This window comes from Bactrocera neohumeralis, chromosome 4, assembly GCF_024586455.1.
Source record: "Bactrocera neohumeralis isolate Rockhampton chromosome 4, APGP_CSIRO_Bneo_wtdbg2-racon-allhic-juicebox.fasta_v2, whole genome shotgun sequence".
Lineage (NCBI taxonomy): Eukaryota > Metazoa > Arthropoda > Insecta > Diptera > Tephritidae > Bactrocera > Bactrocera neohumeralis.
Window position 1 is genome coordinate 88,504,736 of NC_065921.1, and position 21,705 is coordinate 88,526,440.

The window sequence follows — 21,705 nt, forward strand, 5'->3', positions numbered from 1 at the left end:
TTACATTTACATTTTTATGTTATAATTAGTCGCATTAATTAAGGCATTTAATTATGTATGAAAGCAATTTGGTTGGCATGTGGGCCAAGAGCCAATGATCCAGTTTGAGTATTACAAAATTGGTCTGTAGAAATATTTACCTCTAATTGTTGTTGTTGTTGTTATTGTTGCCGTTGAGGGTTAACAATTTTGCAGCTGCTTGCTGAACGAGCACTTTACACGGCCACACAGTCGCTTTGTTGCAAAATGTTGCTGTCAAGGAATGTTCACCAACACTAGTCCACCAATAAAAAATATCTCTCAAATCACTTAATGAATTTCTAAGCCACTGTAATATTTTTCACCTTGGCGTATGACCGCTAAGCCATTAAAAAGAACGCACACACACACACGAGCTGCTTGTGATTTATACGAAATTACAATTTTATGCAACTTTCTGTCATATTTTACACCGATTTACACCGATTTTATCACTTTCAATTAGCAGCCCATCAGCGTCTATGAATTGCTTTGCACAGTCGTTTTGTTGTTGTTGTTATTCAAGCAGCTATCAGCTCAATTTGTTTATTACGCTGCACCGCTTTACACGCTTTGTTGTTGTGCCCAACGCGAGAATCTTCAAGTCAGCACCTTTTGCTCGCTTGTCACTTCCACCGAGTCCGCTGTTTAATTCAGGCACACACACGCACACACATGCACTTGCTGAATTTTTCACTTTTGCAAACAAATTTAATTTTATTTTTATTTGTTTGTTTGTTTTTATTTTCGTTTAAATCATACACGATTTCTTATCAGCGAAACGTCACTGTGTCTTGTCATTTATCCACAACCACTTATGTGCACCTTTTTGCCATTTTTAGCCGGTTGACTTCGTTAAAACGCGCGCGCGCCACTGAAACACACGTGCTACTCGATTGACTCCACTTTCACGAATAAAATCAAATGGCACTCAGCGGCGCTAGGTTGGCGCTCTCGCGCTCCAGTGCAGTGGAGCGAACATGAATGCGTGAGTGTTGTTGGGAGCATGAGTGTGATGGCAGTGTTGCCGCTTTTGAGTGGGTATACATTTATCCCATATAGCGGCCTTCCATTTGTTGGTTCCCGTTTGAAACTTGTTTTTTTGTGTTTCATTTGTTGAGAATATGATAGAGAAACGAAGGTCATTTCGACTGTAGATGCTACCGATTTACATTGAACGAGAGTTGCTTGGAAAATTATATTTCCTGAGCTTTAAAGTTAATGGTTAGGTTTAAGGTTAGATAATATTCAATGAAATGCGAGATTTTCCGAATTTGCCGAAGTTCTGTACATAATTTTACATACAATGACCTATTGGTTTTTAGACCTGATCATAAGTAGAATTTTGGCTGGCCAGAAACGACAAAAATTTGGGACAAAATTCAACTTTGTTTTTGGGAAAGCTGTCATTTATCAAATTTTAATTTTTTTTATGTTGACAATTTTCATTTTTGGGTTTCATCCATAGAGAAGGATAACTCAAAAAATATTTTTTTTCATTTCACCATATTTTTAATTTTTAAACAGCCACGTTTTTTAGGCTGTGATACTTGTGATGTGTGTTCTTTAAGGAGGGAAACCTGGGTATTTTTATAGATGTACAAAAGTAACCATTTTTTCTTATTTGCTCCTATTCTATTTTTGACTTTATAACCGAGCAAGAAGCAAGAACAGAGCAGTATATATTTTCCATGACTGATAAAAAGTTCTTTGGGCGAATAGCTCGCATTAACGAAACGATACCGATATTATTTCCATGGATTTCAATTATTATTTTCAGTCATTAATTTTTTTCTTTCCCGTCCGATATATCCCAGCAAGATGCTCAAGTACAAAAGAAGAATTATATAGCATAAACTAGCGGAGCTGCCTCTTATTCTAATGAGATTTTCATAAATGAATATCTTATTTAATCCTTCATTCATTTAAGCGTCTTAAAAATACCCTGAATTTTAGAAAAATGCAACACTGTATAATTTCAATCCGATATCCCCAACACGCTCCAAGAAACCGACTGCAATAAAGTTTCGTTGTTTGCAACGAGCATGCAACAAGTTGTATTATGTTTGAAGCAACAACAAGAAGTTGCGACACCTGTTGCTCGGTATATTTTAGTTGTGTGTGTCTTCAACGAAAGTAAACATGCCAAAATTTGCATTGCAAGGAAAGTGTGTGAATATTGCAGTTAGCAGGCAAGAGAGGAGTTGAGCTGAGGAGAAGAGGTTATGTAAGATTTAAATATATATTCAAGGATATAATGTAACAGTAAGAACTATATCATTGCATAAAACAACCAAGTAATATCAGAGAACATCAAACAATATGAAAATGTTTGATGTTCTCCGGTAATATATTAATGAATCGAATGATAGACTGATACACTGATAGAAACAAATAGAATAGATGGAAATGCTGTACAAGATTAAACTAAAAAAACCCAAAACTGGCTTATTTGAAATTTTCATAAAAATTTTGAGATTATTTAAAAAGGGTGGTGATACAACGCCATAAGATTTTTTTCCATAGGACTCTTAGTTTTGCGGCAAATCGAGTTAAATCGTTTTTAAACCTTCGACCACACCCCGCTCTTTCCTATTCCCGACCTGAGAACGCCCGTAAATCATATTTACTTTCATTTTCGTTATTTTTTTCGTGTCCAATGGGTTTCAACCCATTACGATTTTTTTTTTGTTTTCTAAAATTATCTATGGTACGCTAGTCTGTGAAGATAGTTCATCTGTTCAGGGTTTGAAAGAGTAAGAATAATCAGAAAAATTATTTGCTTATATAAAGTTATATGTAGATATATGTACATATGTACTACATACATATATACATTTTATTTCAATGTAGTTACACTTCTTTGATTGTGTATATGAACGCCTACAACGAATTTAATTAAGTCTTTAGTGTAGACACCATTAAAAGACTGCACGGCCGACACAAAAAGATATAATAAAAAACTATGTAAAACTGTAGTATATTCAAATATAGATAATAAACTACTATGAAAACTAATAATTATAGAAAAAATGTATGTGTATGTATATTAGGGTGGGTCAAAAAAAAAAATTTTTTTTTTGTTTTTCATTTCGAAAAATTGGTTGATAGGCGCGCCTGAGAAAGATTTCCAAGTATTGTACAGGGAAGATCCTTCACCTAACATTTTTTTTGAATAGTTGATAGAAAAACTCATAACTTGCTTTCAACTACTTGGAAACAATTTTTGTTTAAAGGGATTTGTAGGAAATTACATGCTCTACAAAAAGGTCTAATACATCTAATACATTTTTTTCCTAAAAAAGAGTCGTTTAAAAATATTAACGAGATGTTCATCGTCTAAAATCAACGAAAAAACCATAAATAATTAACAAAAATTTAAAAACAAATTAAAAATACAAAATAAGTGGCAATTTTATAAGAACAGTAAATTTCCTATAAATCGATATGTTTTCCGAATTTTAATATTTTTTTCGTTAGGTTATACAATTTCTAAGAAAAAACTGTTTTTATAGAAAATAATCACAATTTTACCTTTAATATCTTTTAAACGGTTAGACTTACGAAAAAATCTTAGAAGACAATTTTTTAAAGCAATCAATTTTCTATAAGAAGAAACGATATAACAATTTTTTTTATCAGACCATAAGACAACAATTAAGAGCTCGTACCCGAAAAGACTTTTTAAAAGTGTCTACCAACCACTTCTTCAGAGTACCAATCGAAAAAGAAAATATATTTTTTTTTTATCCACCCTAATGTACACTCTTCACCAACCAAGTGTTTGGTTAACATCAACAAATTTTATGAGACAACATATAATAAGTACCTACTTAATAACAATGCGTGGATTTTCAATTTCCGAAGCCATTTGCAATCTATGCAGAATTTATATTCCTACTAAACGCGGCTTTTTTGCCAAATTCTTTACGATATTGCTGACTGAGCAGCAACTAACTAATTAATGACTTGTGTTTGTCGAATTCGGCATGCGAAATAGTTTTCGACAAAGTTGTTAAGCTGGTTTTTTTGCTTGAGCCCCTTAATGAAATTCTTGCGGTGGCAGTTTGTATAGAACGTCGGCCAAAAGCAGCGCCTATCAGAGCACCCAATGCGGTTGACCATAAAAGTGATAGCAACAAAAGAGTGTATGGATTTAAGCAGTGTGTGTGTGCACCGGTGCCTTGACAGCACCATTAGTGGGTGCTTAAAGCATACAAGCATCGGAAAACTGTGCTTAAGACGTTTTAATTACACACAGGCCAACTGCTGACAGCCGAAAAGAAAAAAGTAGAAGTCTTGTAGGCGTTCCGGACATTAGTGGCTGGCGAATTTTTGGCGTTTTTGACGCTCGCTATTATTTAACATTTGATCCGCTTTAAATGCCAAGCCAAATTGGACAGAATTTATGTAAGATTATATCGAGGCATAGAAGTCTGTGTGAATATATAACTATAATTGGCGTTTCCATATATTTTTCGGCGCTCACAGCGTCGATTACCATTAATATATGTGCTCGCTTTCAATTAAATGTATATAGCAAATATATACATTATTTAGAGTTATATATAGATTTGCATATGTATGTGCCAGTGAAACGAATCCATATATGCACACAAGTTATAAACAATAATAATTTCTACTATAAATCAACATTAGCCAGCACTAATTAGCGGTTGTTGCTTTTAATATGATTATTAATTTGCATTCAAGTGGTTCGACATTTGTTCGCTCGCTGACTGGCGGTTCGGACACTAATCTGCCGACTAATCCCCCCGCAGCAGTGTCTTTCAGCCAATAATTAGCGGCTTTGCGCTTCAAAATGAGAAGCTTTACACAAAATTATTTTTCTTTAAAAATTAAAAAAATAAATACTATAAAATATTCGAAAGCGACAAAACATTAGATAGAGTCAAAAACCGAGTGCTCTGTAAGGCATAAACGCGACAAAGTAGCTTGCTTGTAAAGTTATTAATTAATTCAAAAAAGACAAATGACTTGCCGTCTGTTTTGGTCTCACTCATATTGAACGGCATAAATTAAATTTATAATATATTGAGTTAATAGAGCAATTATGAGCATTTGGGCATAAATTATGATTTTCATTTCAATTATGATTTTATATAACTAACACCTGGTGGTTGTTATCAGATCTCTACTTATTGTGGAAAATATATTACGCTTGATCATTCACGTGACCGAAGTGAAGTCTGATGGTAAATGATTTCAGTTACGGCTGAAAAAAGTATTTCGATTGCTTCGCTAACAAGAGCATATCTAAATACTTAATTGCAGTGAAGAACGAAAATCTTTCGTACTAAAAGCATGAAAATTTTAGGTAGTCGAAAAAGTCTTTTCGTATTTTGTCAGTAGATGTCGTTGCAGTCGTATATCTCCAGTGCAACCAATCACATTTGTCATACCATATAGCGTTGGAAAGGTGAGATTTTAAGCTTCATTTAACCAAAAAAAAAAAAATTCGGGAAGTTGAAAAAAGTTACAGCTGTTCAAAAATGAGTGAAAATAATGAAGAAATTCGCTATATTTTGAAATTTTTATATAAAAAGGGAAGAATGCTACGCATGCCAGCAATGAAACACTCATTCTTAGCGGCAGTCACATGTGGTAGCTCTGCTTTTTCAGGGATCTCTGTTGAATTTTGCTGCTCCCAACTATCTTTTACTACAGTTCAATCAGCCTTGTTGTCCTTCAAACAAATTCTACGAATTATGCCAGATATTGGTGCACAGACTAGGCCAGTAGTCTTTAATATACAAATGTATGTATATGGAAAAGAAATATTTTTCAACTACACGTAAATAAAAGGTGTCTCCAATCAATCTGTGGAACTGTCGGCATTTGAGAATTTCTTCAAAATTTGCATAACTGTTTGCATGCAACAACAGCGCAGCTGGAATACAAAACAAGTTGCCGCTTGATGTGATGAAGGGACGCACAGGTGGGCCATACACGTACACATATATATAGTTATGTAGCTAAATAGGCATACTCAAATGGAAGGCAAGTAGGTATGTGGAAATAACTAAATGAAGTTGTATTTATAAGGCATGTTTGAAAATACCCTGTAGGAAATGTAGTGCAAGATTTTTGTGTGAAACTGCACGTTGTATTTTAGGTTAGAAATCAAAATAATGGCATACTAAAGTATTTATGCCTTGTATGTGGTAAATTAGCTTTGCCACGAAGTTTGTCACACCCAGAAGGAAATGCCGAACTAGTCGCTCAATTTTTGAGATATAAGTATGGAATTTTACACACGTCGTTTTCTCTCCAAGAAGCTGCTGTTTTGTCGGAATCGTCGTTATCGGACCACTATATCATATAGCTGGCATACAAACTGAATGAACGGAATCTATTGCTTATAAGGAAAACTTTGTCATTTTACAAGATATCTTCAAGAAATTTTGCATGGGTTATTTTCCAAGGCAAATATGTAATCTGAGCAAAAAATACTCAGATCGGATCACTTTAGCATATAGCTGCCATACATACTGTTTGGTCAAAATCAAGTGCTTGTATGGAAAACTTTTTCAGTTCACGAGATATCTGCACGAAATTTGAGATAGATTTTTATCTAAAGTAGTGGTGTAATCTCCGAAGTAATTGTTCAGATCGAACAATTATAGCATATAGCTGCCATACAAACTGAACAATCGGATGCAAATGCTTGTATGGAAATCTTTTTCAGTTTACAAGATATCTTCAAGAAATTCGCCACGAATTATTGTAGAGCAATCTCCGAAGAAATTTTTCAGATCGAGTCACTATTGCATATAACTGTTATACAAATTGTCTGGTCAAAATTAAGTGCTTGTAAGGAAAACTTTTTCGTTTTACCAGATATTCTTGAGAAATTTAGCGTGGATTATTTTCCAAAGCAAACATGTAACCTCCCAAAAAAATTATTCAGATCGGACCACTATAGCATACAGCTCTCATACAAACTGAAAAATCAGAATCAAGATATTTAGTATGAAAAACTTTTTAATTTGAAAAGATATCTTCAGAAAATCTCAAGCAATTTATAATACCACTAACTCACGCACCAAGTGAAATTTTTCCTACCGGGTAGCCAATGTTAAAGTTTAAACGAAATATCTAAATATGTACGCATGTAATTATGCGCAAATAATTGTAGATATATGTATATTAGTATGTATGTGTGTCTATCAGGGGCTGCGTGTGCATCGCATTTATGAGTAATATTGTCAATAGTTGCGGCTTCAAATAACAAATACTTTGGCAGCGTGGCAGCAAAACTTATTGAAGTGACTGCAGCTGAAGCCCCAACTGGCTGAGCCGGCCGAATGTGGCAAGCGCTTATGTGCGGCGCGGCCGTGCCTTCATACAAATATGCACTTATGTCAAGATATTTGAGTTGAGTGTGTGTGTGTGTGTGTATGTGGCACTTAAAAGTACGCAAAACGCATTCAGGTGATGAGCAGCACTTTGCCGCACTTCTTTCATAAGCAAAGAGGGGTCGCCTCTTATGAAGGGCGGCGAATTGCCTACAAACGACGCTGCAGTAGGTAAAGTAACATGCAACTACACCTACAGACATACATACAAACACACGCAGAGGTGCTTTTATGCAGGTGTGTTTGTGTGCGCGCGCTTATGTAACTGTATGTGAGTGTGTGCGGATACTTTGGCTGCGCGCCAAGCACTGAAGTATGAAAAAACAAATACGCAAGTCAAGTAATGCACGCTTTTTACACAAATACACACATACACATACATATATAGAAAAAACATATAGTTGTGTATGTGTGAGCTTGAAGGTACTTGTGCAAGAATGAGTTTGTAGAAAACAAAGCTAAGATGACAGTTGCTTTGGTTTGTGTATAAAAAAGCGGCATAAGCATAAGCACGTGTGCGTGTGTGTGTGTAGGTATGCGCGCATACAAGTAAGTAAGTAAGACACAAAAGAATTTCCATCAATAAAGTCAATACACTCACTCCGCTTGTGCTGCTCAAAGCACCGCTCGGCTATTTTTTGCCGCTGCTCGCTTTGGCGCTCCATTGTGACTTTGATGAAGAAGAATGACTGCAGTCATGCTTTGCAAGCGTTAAAGAGGCATTTCACATGCGCGTACTTATGACTTTGGTTGTGTGTGTGTGTGTGTGCGAGGCCGCAATGGAAATGTAGAAAGTAACTGCCGCATTGATGCAACTCCGCATAATACCCACCGACAATATGAGGTAAATGATGATGACTCGATGATGTAATGCACTTACGAGCGACACGCATCTTTTTTTCAATAATGCAACGGACATACGCACTCATTTTGTTTTGGATCTTGTGCGGAGACAAGCGTTCTAAGCCATTATCGGCTGACCTCTGCGTGTATTTAGCCTTTGCTTGGCCACTGCTTGTACGCCAGCTGCGTTTTTTCACTATTAAATAACAGTTTAATAAACATTACGTACTTGCTTATACACATACATGCACTCACATACACACTCACAGAAATTTTGTTGCATTTAGAAAGGTTCAGCAATCAGCTTTTGCTTTCTCACTGTTGGAAAAAGTAATTTAAGCTCCTTTTCTTAGCTAATACTCGTGGCAATAGCGACTTGGCTTGCTGCTGCGTACAAGCCGCATAAGCAACTCGTTAGAAAAAGGTCTGAAATTACATTCTAAGCCTTAGTTGGCTCTCCTGTTCCATTTCCGAGCTTTTAAGTAACGAGGCTTGGAAATTAAGCAATTAACGGTGTTCGAACGTCAAAAGCTTAATCGACTGGAAGTCGGGCATTGCGTACCCATTGAGCGGCTGCCTGCTGTCGCTCGTTTGATTGAAGGAAATATTAGAAGCATGAGATCGCGCTGTAGTCATTTAATCTCTTTGCAGCGGCAAATAAGTGTCTTACGCCGTTCGATTATGCAATGAGCTAGTTAGCAAGCGTGACATTTTCAAATGTCAACTAGCTGCGACAGCTGTGAAGGGATTGTATTCAAGCCGGAAGTAGTGAGAGACATTTTTTCAATAATTTTTTCATATTTCATTTAATAGAACGTTTTCCTAAGTAATATAATTGTGAGTTAAAAATTGGCTTTATTATAAAGCATAATGCCTCTGGTAAATAGGACCATTTAAATTAAGGCAACTGAAAAGCCGAGTTGGCAAAGCTTGGAAAGGTATTAGCGAATCGATTTCAAATTAGCTTACTTACATCACATTCCAGTTAGTAGAGAGCTTTTACTACGGTTACACGGAAGCTATAATACCTTTCAGAAATACAAAAAAATCCTTTAAAGAATTTTATTCCGATCTGAACAATTTCTTTTGAGATTATAGTGTTGCGTTGAATAATAATCTGGGCCACGTGTCGTTAGGATATCTTACCAAATAAAAAAGTTTTCCACACAAGGTATTGATTCCGATCGTTCAGTTTGTATGACAGCTATACGCTATAGTGGTCCGATATCTGCGCTTCCGATAAATGAGTACTTTATTAGGGAGAAAAAGACCTGTGCAAAATTTCAAATCGATATCTTAAAAACCTGAGGGGATAGTTCGGACAGATGGACATGGCTAAATCGTCTCAGTCACGTCGATCATTTTGATATACATTTTCCTTCTCGCTATTACGAACATGGTCACAAACTTAATATACTCGGTTCTGTATATAAAAACAGTAAATATGAGGGAAGACCATGATTTGGTCAGAAACCATAATCTTATTTAAATATTAGAGATCCATATTTCCATGTTTTTAGTACGAAAGACATTCTTTCTCGGGAGTGTAAGTTCGCTGTAATTAAATATATATTGGGTACTTCATTAAGGGAGCTCTGCATTGACCGAAACGAATTGTAGTCCGATGGTGCAAGGTCAGGGCTATATGGGCTAGCCCATCCCACCAAATACTCAGCATAACCTTTCGAGGCGTCAATCCTGGCTTTGCGACCATTGTTAAGCTTCACCACGCTTGGACCATGTTCTTTTTCGCACTTTATTGTCGTATTTGATTCACTTTTCGTCTCCTGTTACCATTTGCTTCAGAAATGGTTCGGTTTCATTTCGTTTCAGCAAAGAATCGCAGATGTTAATTCGTTCTATTTTCCCAGACAATTCATGTGGTACCCAAACATCGGGCTTCTTTTTGTAGCCAATCTTTTTTAAATGGTTCAATGATGAATGTAAAGCTTTTTAGCGTGGTCACGGCTGCTTATGTGAGGGTTCTGGTCAATTTTTTCCACAATTTCATCGACTTTTTCAACGATAGGTCGACCAGAGCGAGGTGCATCTTTCACGTCGAAGTATCCAGAACAGAAGCAAACGGCTTCATTAATTTCACTCATTTTTGAACAGTTGTAACTTTTTCTCAACTTTTCCAAATTTAATTTTTATTGTGGGTTAAATGAAACTTAAAATCTCACCTTTCCAACGCTATATGGTATGACACAATGCGATTGGTACCACTGGAGAAAGACGACTGTAACGACATCTATAGACAAAATACGAAAAGACTTTTTCGACTACCCCGTATTTGATAAAAGTTATGAGAGTATGTCTCATATGCATATGATTCTTTGACACTCGTTGAAGAGGGTTCAAAAAACACCCAAGCAGATTGTTCACATGTAAGTAATCACACAGTTACATGCGCTTTAAGTCACTCATACACTTTATCGCTTCAATTTGTGGAGTTTTCTTTGGAAATTATGGAGGGCATTTGTATGTATGTAGACACATGTAGTGAAAAGGAGGGAAGTTTCAAGTACACAATGTGTTTATTGTAAATATTTGATAACATTCCATTAAATAATGATGGATTGGCTTTTCGACAATGCTACCGTTTTGAAATTGAGTTAAAAAACAACAGAGAAAAAACAACAATGAAGAAAGCAAAAATCAACAAACGTAGTTTGCCTTTATATTTCGGTGTGTGGCAACCCTAGTGTTACAATCTGACAACGAACGGTATCAAAGACCACTGTGTATCCGAAATCAAGGGAGGTCGAGGTTTCCTACTTTAAAATAAACACACAGAAACTTCAAATTTATTGGTTAATTATTATTATCATTCAAAAGGACATTCTTTGGCATTTACTTTTAGAATATTATCTCTTTTAAATATTAGCCGCGACTACATTTCCGTTGGTTCATTCGTTGAGTTCGAGGACTCATTCGAGCATTTCAACTGTAACTGGCGAATGACACGCGTGATGTTTTGCTCCAAGGCCTGAATCGCAGCGGGATTGTCCGCAAAGACTTTAGACTTTACATATCCTCACAGGAAAAGTTCTAACGGTGTGATATCACAGGATCTTGTTGGCCAATTGACCGGTCCAAATCGTGAAACTATCTGCTCACCGAAGTTTTCTCTCAATAAATCCATTGATTGATGCGATGTGTGAGAATTGGCGTCGGCTTGTTGAAACCAAATGTCGCCCAATTCACAAGCTTCAATTTCAGGCATCAAAGAGTCAGTTACTATAGCATCATTTTTTAAGAATTATGAACTGAAGATTCCCCGGCCCATAAACCGCACCAAACCGTTGTTTTTTCAGAATGAAATGGCGGCTCTTGAATCTGTTCAAGTTGCTCTTCGTCCCAAATGCGGAAAATTTTATGCAAAAATGAGCCTCTTCGCTGGACAAAGATTTACTCAAGAAAGTCAGTTCTTCTTGGAACCTTTCAAGAGCCCATGGAGCGAAGCGCGGTCGCTTGGAAAGGTCGAACGGCTTCAGTTCTTCCACAAGCTGTAGTTTGTACGCTTTCAACTTAAGATCTCGACGTAAAATGCGCCAAGTCGTTCCATATGTTAGTCCGAGTTGCTGCAAACGGCGCCGAATCAGCTCTCCCCGGTCTTCGTATATACTCTCAGCTACGGTTGCTATATTTTCTTTACTTCATATTGGACGTGGTCTATTCGGTCGAATATTATCCAATAATGAATGTTGGGGCTCAAGATGGGCGATGTTATTGCGAAGAGTACACTCAGGAGACCGACTTTGTTGACCATAAGTTGAGCGAAACGCGGGAAACAAATGCTTCACAGAAAGTGAATTTTCGTAATGAAGCTGAACGATTTGTAAACGTTGTTCAACCGAAACTTTTTCATTATGAAATGCCAAACAACACGGAATAAAATAATTTTCTGAAAAAAATGCCAAGGAAACTTTATTTTAGGCCCAGACGAAACTTTTGTGGTTTTAAAAATATTAAATTGAAATGTTAATTAAAAATTAGTAAATTTTTCCACGGCTTATTAAACACTTTGTCAATTACATGTTCTTCAGCAAAGCTGGGTGGCTAATCAGTGGATACAAATATCTAAAAAAAAAAACAAAAAATTAAAATAATTATGAGGTGTTGCGCCCACAAGGCGATTAAGCGTTGCCATGAACAGCAAAGCGTATGAAAACACCAAAATGGCTATAAATATTAGCGACAAAACAACAAAAACAAAATGTGAATAAATAAAAAGTGAATACCGCCAGTAAACAGCCATCACCTATGGCCCTTTTACTTCGAGGTTGGCCACACACGCGCACAGCTGCTACTGAAACAAAAACAACAGCAACAACAAATTAAGCCAAACAGATAATAAATAAATAATATAAAAAGAAAAAAGAAAAATGTGCATAACCACCAAACCTTTAAACGGCTACATAACAACAACAACAGCGTGGAGTGTCTCATCAACACTCCCCCGTTACCCACGCTGAAGATTCATAACCTCACCTCCAACAAATAGCCACAATGTCACAGCAATGGATTACCACATACAACAACAACAACAGCAACATAAGCATTTACTCAACAGCCGCGAAGATATCGATTCACTCGCTTTACACCTCGTTGATTTTCATTGACTTTGATCTATTCTGGTGTGTGCGAGGCGTAGTCACCACTACCACACACACACATGCACATGCTGCAAGCACACCCGCTTGCTGCCGTGGTAGGTGCATATGTCGCGCAGTTAGCCTTTAAAATTTAAACTTGGCCATCAGCTGACCTTCCATTTCGCTCGCTGCCTCAAATGCTAGAAAGATGGTTTTGCACCTCGACGTTGTTGGTGTTGCTTTTTTGCTGCACGTTTGCTTGAATGACGCCGTTGAATTGAAGAACTGTGTGAGCGCTGTTTACGACCCTGCGCGTGTGTGTGTACTTTGGAGAGTGGTGAAATTTAAAGCGCATGTTTTGCTAAGCGCCTAAAGGTATGCTATAAATTTAAACTTTTTGTGGCAAATAACGTTTCCGTTTTGTGCTGCTTGCTGTTTGAGTAGCAGCTATGGCGCAGGAATACTACTGCGTTTTGTACATATGTTTGTAAATGGATACAGTTATGCTCCTCAGCTGGGATTGCCTCTACTTCATTATGTGATTTTGAATTTATGGCCTCAACCGCCTCATAATACATATGTTCGTTGGAACAACTATATGCCTTTATGGCGGAAAATAATCTTAGGGAGACAATTCTGGCAAATAATTAAATCAAGAACAAAAAGTTTCCATACAAGAACCCGATTTCGATGGGTGAGTTTGTGTGACAGCTATATGCTATAGTGGTCCGAAATCTGGAATTCTGACAAATAAGCTTCTTAGTTCGCTTATATACAGACAGACGGACAACGTCCGGTGTGTTTAACGTGGGTACCTGCTGATGACAGCCTTACCCCACGGCGCTCAAAAGCACAGCGGATCAAATCAATGCGTTGGTCAGCGCCCTGAGAATGCTAAGCATTTTCAGTACCAATTGGCAGTGTGGAATGGACACACTAACCACCTTGGTAGGGACAGACAGACAAACAAACCGATGGACATGGTTCGGCGCTCGCTCGGTCAAGCTCGTCCTGCTGATATTTCATATATATTTTTATACCCTTGCAACATGTTGCTACAAGGTATAATAGTTTTGTTCAGCTAACGATTGTTTGTATCACCTAGATAGGTGGGTAGAGTGGCTCTCTGTCGACGCACCAAGGCCTTTAGGAGGCCCATTGTGATACCACCGGTCTCCTTTCTGAACCACCCTGTGCTGCTGATGAAGTTTATCGCTGCAAGAAGTTATTTTTTTGTAATCTCTAAAACGTCGTCCAGAAACCTTTCACCGATAGCTGCGATTCTTTCTCCGAACAGAGACTTGCATTTGCATAGAAGATGTTTTACTATCATATACTCGTATTTTTAGACAGTGACCAGTTAGCACCCCTACTAGAGTTCTTATGTCTTTCCTTTTGAATTTTAATTGTCGGCATTTGCGGCCCCTGTTCCATTTATGCCATGTCTTCCTGCTTGTTGAGTACTTCAATAATTGACTTAACCGAGACTCAGCTAAATTGATTGCATGTTGGGCAATTAAATATTTACAAGTGGCCAGAGGCATGTGAATTCTATCTTTTTGGAGCTCAATTGCCCGAAGGAAAAACGACCGGCGCGCTGTTGTAAACTCGGCTATAACCGCGTAAGCAGTGTGGAGCCTTTTCGGCTAGTTCATCTGCTTCACTGATACCAAAGATATCGCTATGCCTTGAAACCCATTGCCGGATCCAACGCCGCTGGGCTATCCGTATATACATATGTATAAATATATGTCTTCTGTTGAGTACGCTCCTTGTCAGAACAGCAACTTACTTTGATTGCTGTGATCTATGCTTGGAAGATACTACAGAGGTAGGTATACGGAAGGCAATTTTGGTATCCATTTTTGTTGAAAGACACCACCTACCACTCATCTATCTAGTTTGGACCCATCTGTATTTTACGTTGAGATCTTAAATTGAAAACGTACAAAATGTAGGTTGTGCAATAACTGAAGCCGCTCGACCTTCCCAAGGAACATCGCTCCACTCTATGGGCTCTTGAAAAATTCCAAAAGGATCCGACGTTTTCGAGCCAAATTTTGGTTAGTGATGAGGCTCATTTCTGACTCAATGTGTATGCGAACTAGCAAAATTGACGCATTTTAGACCCTGAAATTGAAGCTCGTGATCTTGGCGACATTTGGTTTCAAGAAGACGGCGCCACTTACCACACATCACATCAATCATTGGATTTATTGAGAGCACACTTCGGTGAGCAAATAATTTCACGTTTTCGGCTGATCGATTGGCCACCAAGATCATCTGATATCACACCGTTAGACTTTTTCCTGTGGGAATATGTAAGACCTAAAGTCTATACGGACTATCTTTCCACACAAACATCACGCATTCAAGTTACCATAGATTTATTGATCATCGAAAATTGAACTTAACGGTTGGACGTAGCCTAGGCCAACATTTAAAAGAGATGATCTTCAAAAAATAAATGCCAAAGAATGTTCTATCGAATAGTAATAAACATTGATAATCAAATTTCAAATTCTACGTTTTTTCTTTAAAAAATTAAGGAACCACAAAATTCATCAACCTTTACATATGTTTTAGCCCTCTTGAGAGTAATTATTTTGTAAATCTTAGACTCTGAATATATAAAAAAGTTTCAAATTTAATATTTGTAAAAGTATATTTCCCCAAAACCAAACATTAATTCATAACAAACTCCATTTGTAAAAAGAACATGTTGCCACCGCTGACATTTAATGTTTATTACAACAACAAGGCTGGTACCGACGCGCACAACCAAAATATGCAAGTACATCGCCATTCGGAGCACATAAATCTAACAAATTTACGACAGCAACAACAGCAATAACATCGAGCAATAACATCGACGGCATTTAAACGCAGGAACATAATTACCGAAATAAATTCTGCCTCAAATGATTTTCACACGCTTTTTGCCAAAGTCAATGCAAGTCAGAACCGAAGAGAGCGCCATTGACAGCAGAGAGCAATTGAGAGTGACTCAAGTAGGTGTTTGCGCCGCCCTGTCGGCTCTACAACTGTCAAGTGGCTGTCAGAGAACCCAAGTGAGGGAAAAATGCAAAACTTCTAGCGAAAAGTCAATCAAAACAAAATTTTAGCAAACTTGCAACAAAAACAACTAAAACAAACACGCAAATACCAGAACACTTCGCGCTTTACACAACTATGCCAAGCGCGGTTTGCATGCCATTCTAGGCGCGCAGCGACTTATGCACTTCTAACAAACGACGCCGAAGGTTGCAACACACAGCAACGCAGCGGCCTTGCAAGTTGCAACAGGTGGCAGCCTACAACCGAATAATGGACAGCGCAATGACGTTTCAAAATTTAAATTGGTCAACACTCAGAGTGTGGCGCATCGGTTTAATTAAACGGCAAATCAGCCGATCAAAATCAGATCGCTTGCAACAGCAAATGCACAAATGGCATTTAAGGCATGCGTAACATTCAGACAAACGGCAAACACACGCTGCATGCCACCAACACACTGGCGATCAGCAATGTGGCACTGTTGCATAATGGTGAGAGGCGTGAATCGAATGTTTGCACACGCAAGGAAGACCGATAACCCTCCAAAATCTCGAACAAACTAGGCGTGCGGGCTGTTTTGTGCTTTGGCTAATTGGCCGCAAATAAAAACGGCGAACGGCGTTGCAAAACGTGTTTGTGCGTATGTGCGTACACACTTAATTGGCTGACATCTTAGATGCGCCGATTTTGGTAATAACGTGTGCCTTTATTGGGCTGCAGCGACGCCCCAAAATGCTGCTCGCCGCTAACGACGCTGCAACACAGCCCAAAATCACTCACACACTCACGCACACACAGACAAGTGCTGATGTTTATCTCGCCGCCATTTTTAATAGCAATCAATTGGATCAGAACAGCCGACGACAAATGATCTAGTTGTTGTTGTTATTACTGTTGTTGTCGCAGCTTTTGCTGATCCGCTATTACAAACCTAATTAGCAGCTTTGGAGAGTCCACAGCGCTTGTAGACTTTGCATTTACTCTCTTTCTTCTCTTTTCTCATTATGCTTAATTTGTTGTTTGTGGATGGCGGTGAGAGGCGGAAAGTGTGCACCGGCTATTGTTGTTGGTCACCTTTAACGTACACATGTCATCAATTAATAGTAGCTCCGATAATGGCCCCATGATTATTAGTATTGTTGTTGTTTTTGTTGCTATTATGCATTTGTTGTTAAGCCTGTATTGTTCTGCCAACGTTAGCCGTTTATATTGTTGACAGTTTGCAACAGATGCACTTATGCATTTTTAGTCTGTAGCTTTATAAACTCAAGCAGCTGTGCTGGAAGTGAAGCAAAGCAGGCGAAGATTATGTAAAACTATTAATTATAAAATTCTCAATTGGAGCAAATTGCAATGAACAACTTTCACAGATGAGGTCGAAGTCCCTTAGTGTATTTTTAGCGAGGGCAAGAACACTTTGTTTACATTCAGCAAGGACAACAACCTTTTGTTTATCATTAGCGAAGACAGAAACTTTTTTATACCAAAACTTACCGCTCTAAACGGCGTTAGATCTCCGAAAATACAGCCCTTGGCCGGATAAAATCCGGGTCAATTGTGGTAACGAAGAGCTGGCTGTTGTGGCACAGTGGAGCCATTAACTCCTTCACCAACTCCCTCTCAGTGAATAGCGTGGCAGGTTGAACTCCAACTAATCCAGAAACGACTCTGACATGTTTATATTTGGGCAGCCAGCAACCCTTTTAAAGGTCAATAATCTTAGGTCAGGTAAATGAACCCTTCTTCTTCTTTATTGGCATAAACACTGCTTAGACGGTTATAGCCGAGTTTAGAACCCTTAAGTGCAAAAGATTCTTAAGCTTGTTGACTTCACTATGGGTGATTGACGATTGGGCAAATACACAGTAAACTCTCATTGACTCAATTCAGTCAAATACTGAGAAGATATCAAAGCAAAACTCACAAGTTTGCAACTTGTTCGAAAAGAGGTCCAATAACAATTACCAGGGTGGAGTTATGAGAAGTGAAGTCATATGCGAGTTACGGGAATAATTTACCCAATTTTAGCTACTTTCGGCATCAGGGCACATTATGCTTAAATTATGCTGACTGAACTTCATTAAGACACTTTATAGACTGATTTCAGAGATTTTTAGACATTGTGTTGTATCATGTCGGATCATGGGAGGCACAAAATTTTTCTTCCGATATCTTCATAAGGATAAGATTTTATTTTTTTTTTTTGCTTTTGCGCACCAAAACACCGCAACGCACACACTGTGCAGCCAGTCATGATGCCTTTGTACAGCCGTGAACACTTGCACTTTCCAATGAAACATATCGCAAATGATATAATCAGCAACAACAACAAAAACAAATACAAAGTGGCAACACTAGTTTATTGTCAGTCGCATCGTAAAATCATAATTGAAAAATGTTGCAGCCACAATAAAGTTGCGAATGTGTCAACAGCTTCATAGAGTGCGGCCTGGTCAAGCGGCCAGCAACAACGCCAGCAGTGAAAAAACAATAGCGGCGACAACTATCACGCGTCGTTACAATTCGACCGAGTTATTCAATGTTTTTATAGGTCTTTGTTGTTGCTGTAGACTTTTCATTTTATTTTTATACTCTCGCAACAATAATTATAGTTTTGTTCACATAACGAAAAAACTAAAAAGAAGAAGAGTCAGATATAGTTATATATTCCATGCCATGATGAAACTTGGTATATTCCTTGGCTCCATAAGAAGGTTAAGTTCGAAGATGGGCATATTGGCGGAAAGAAAACCTGTCATAACTGTGTGTCATAACTAAGCCACAAAGGATCGCATTAGGGAGGGACATTTTGTTGTTGCTGTAGACTTTTTATTTTATTTTTTTTCTTCTGCTTTAAGCAGCATGTTGCACGCACGCACCGCACGACTCGCCACTCGAGCGCGCATTTTGATAAACATTTATTCGCCACAGCTGCGGCTGCAGCGCTGAAGCTTCGCGCTGGCCATTCTTCAATTCTTGTCATTCAGACGCAACGACATTTCATGGCAGCATTCAGCGCGCTTGCCACCGCTTGCTATGATTTTGAAATGTCGCACACTTCGTGCTTTTTATCGCCCGAGTTTCCGTTGGCTCAGCGCGCTCTTTGGCGGCTGTGGCACCTGTTGCCAAGCGTCCATCCATTAAATTCGCATACATGTTCGCCTTCGGTTGTTCCAGCGGCTGCTGCCACCGTTTTGCTGCGGCTTTCTGGAACTAGTGCACACTAAATAAGGTGGAAGCTGCACGCACGCCATTTTATGCGGCTGCTCATTGAATTCATGAAATCACTTATTTGTGGCCGGAGTCACGAACGTCAGAAGCCCGGAGGCAAAACGTAGTACCAGCATATTTTATAGCCAAGCACAAATATTGCACAATAATCAGCGCGATGATGTGTTGCATGCCGGCGGCGGCAACATTACACCGCCCGGTGGGGTGGGTAGCAATTTGACAGCAATCGGAGTGAGCTCAACAGGGGAGCCGCTGTAATGGCTTCACCAGCCGTCGGCTATTTTTGGTTCTGCATTTTTTGGGGCGATAGTTGCTCCACAACACCTAAGTCAGCCGCATAATCGTCATTATTTCCTTTCGCGTTTTGCTGATTAAAATAATTGGCCACACTGAATTGAGAAACGAGTTATGTAAAGTTCTCGAAAATGGCCTGCGGCGAAATCTACATGGAAATTAGTTAATTGCATAGACGCCTTGACACCCGAGTGTGCTTGAGACACTTGTTGGTGCCACAGCAGCGCTTAAATAAATGTAAATTTCGAAATTTGGTGTAATTTAATTATAGTTGATCTTGCTGCGATTTGCGGAGGTATTCAGGTCTAGACGCCTAAATTTTGGTAATTTTTCGAACTGAGATAAAAAAAAATGAGAAAGCTTCTTACAAAAAGATCGTCGAATTACGACTAATGAGAACTTGAGATAGAAAAAGTTTCGAGAACACCTCAAAAATTATATCAAAAAATAATTTCGAGAAAAATGCGTTTAAAGTTTACCATTCCAGTTGCCATGACACAAAGACAGCTATAACTTCGGAAATTTTTTGAATCAAGAAAAATCATTTCAGGAAATTATTTTTAAATATCTGAGCTATCGAATTATCAAAGAAATTATTATTTTTTAAATTTCAAGAATAGAATACAGCCTTGATAAAACCAAATACGAAGCTTTACAGCGAAAATATAAGCACAAAACCGCTTCTAACCCAACATTTTGGTCCTTTTTTGACACAATTGAAGTGGAGATGGAAATACATACATATACTGTATTTTAAACGGTCTCTGAAGAAATGGCTTCAAAAAGTTTCATTCTCAAATTCTCAGCTGCTATACCACCATTTTTTATAGTCTTATTGAATTCTCCAAAACCTCTAGAATATTGTCCTAAACTTTTAAGTTGATGCGAGTTTTAGTTTCGAAGATATAGCCTTGAGAACTTGTGCGCTCGAGGCTAGCTCCGTCTTTAAATGCGTTTTTCTCCAAAATGTGTTTTTGAAGTCGGTTGGCAAGGTTTCTCGGGAACTACTCAACCGATCATCATGAAATTTTACACATGTCTTTGAGATACAATTTTTAAAGACTTGGACGAAGGATTTTTTTTTCGTTTATAACTATTTGAAAAAAAATGTCACGGAATTTTCATTTTTTAGTAAAAAAAAATTTGCCAAAAATCCAACTTTCAGTTGTTTTTCCTTCGTTCAAGTTCTAAGTTAAGGTTCTAACTAAAAGATGTATTTTTGTAAATGTATCACTTTAGATGATCCTGTAAGGAGTCATACTGCCAACGCGGACGCATTTTCTTTCCATGGGATCACGGGAGTTGCCACCGAAGTGGCCGAGTTGAAAATATTTTTTTTCCACAAATTTCAGAATTTTTTTGTTAATAGTGTATGATTGTAACAATAAAAAAATTCTAATAAAATATTTCATTTTTTACATGAGAAAATTTTTTTGAAAAAAGACTGTTTCTTACCCGAGGAAAGCCATGTAACCCCTTAAAGAAATTCTTCATATTACATAGATATTTTCGAAATATACTTCTTATGGTCAATTAATATACATACATAAATTTAAGATCCCTTAGACCTTTTCTTCATCATTATCATCATCATTATATTCATCATATGCTTATTCTAAGTTCTTTACGATTTTATTCCTTCTCTACCTAACATCGTCGCTTTGAAAATTGCACTCATCACTTACGATAACTAATTAAGTTGTCAACGTAGAATTGTCAACTAAAAATAAAATAAAAGTCTATTGCAAATTACATTAACAAAATTTGATGATAATTACTGTTTTACGCTCGTTTTCCGAATATGTTTGCAATTCGCCATTTCAATGAACATATGTATATTAGAGAGGGTCGAAAAACGAATATTTTTTTGCTTGGTACCCTGATAAGGTTCTCTGATAGGTTTTTAGATACCTCTAAGAAAGTATTTCCAATGAAGGGTTTCTAATTTTAACGGGGAGATCCTCTGGCTTACAGTTTTCTATATTATTCTTACTATCAAAAGTAGTAGTGAAGATCATAGTTTTTTGAGAAATTTACTGCTCTACAAAAATGGTATCATAAAATTAAAAAAAAATGTGATATGCATTGGCAATTGACGCTGAATATCTCATAAACCCTTTACCTTAATGGAAAAAAATATTGAGACCATTTTTGTAGAGCATTCAACTTCCTCCAAAGAAGCGAGATGTTTTTTCAAGTATTTCGAAGCGAGATATGAATTTTTCTCTGTGATAAGAATAACATATACAACAGTTAGGTAGAGGACTTTCCCATTTACACCCTAC

At 37.7% G+C, this 21,705-nt stretch overlaps 1 protein-coding gene across 2 annotated transcripts in view; it reads right to left on the reverse strand.

Annotated features, from left to right (window-relative positions):
- Positions 1–914, reverse strand: part of LOC126754844 (serine-rich adhesin for platelets) — a 99,565-nt gene extending 98,651 nt beyond the window's left edge. For both annotated transcript variants that reach the window (XM_050467029.1, XM_050467028.1), the window contains exon 1: positions 141–914. The gene's annotated coding sequence lies outside the window, so the exon portion shown is untranslated. The remainder of the gene's footprint in view (positions 1–140) is intronic.
- Between the last annotated feature and the right edge of the window lie 20,791 nt (positions 915–21,705).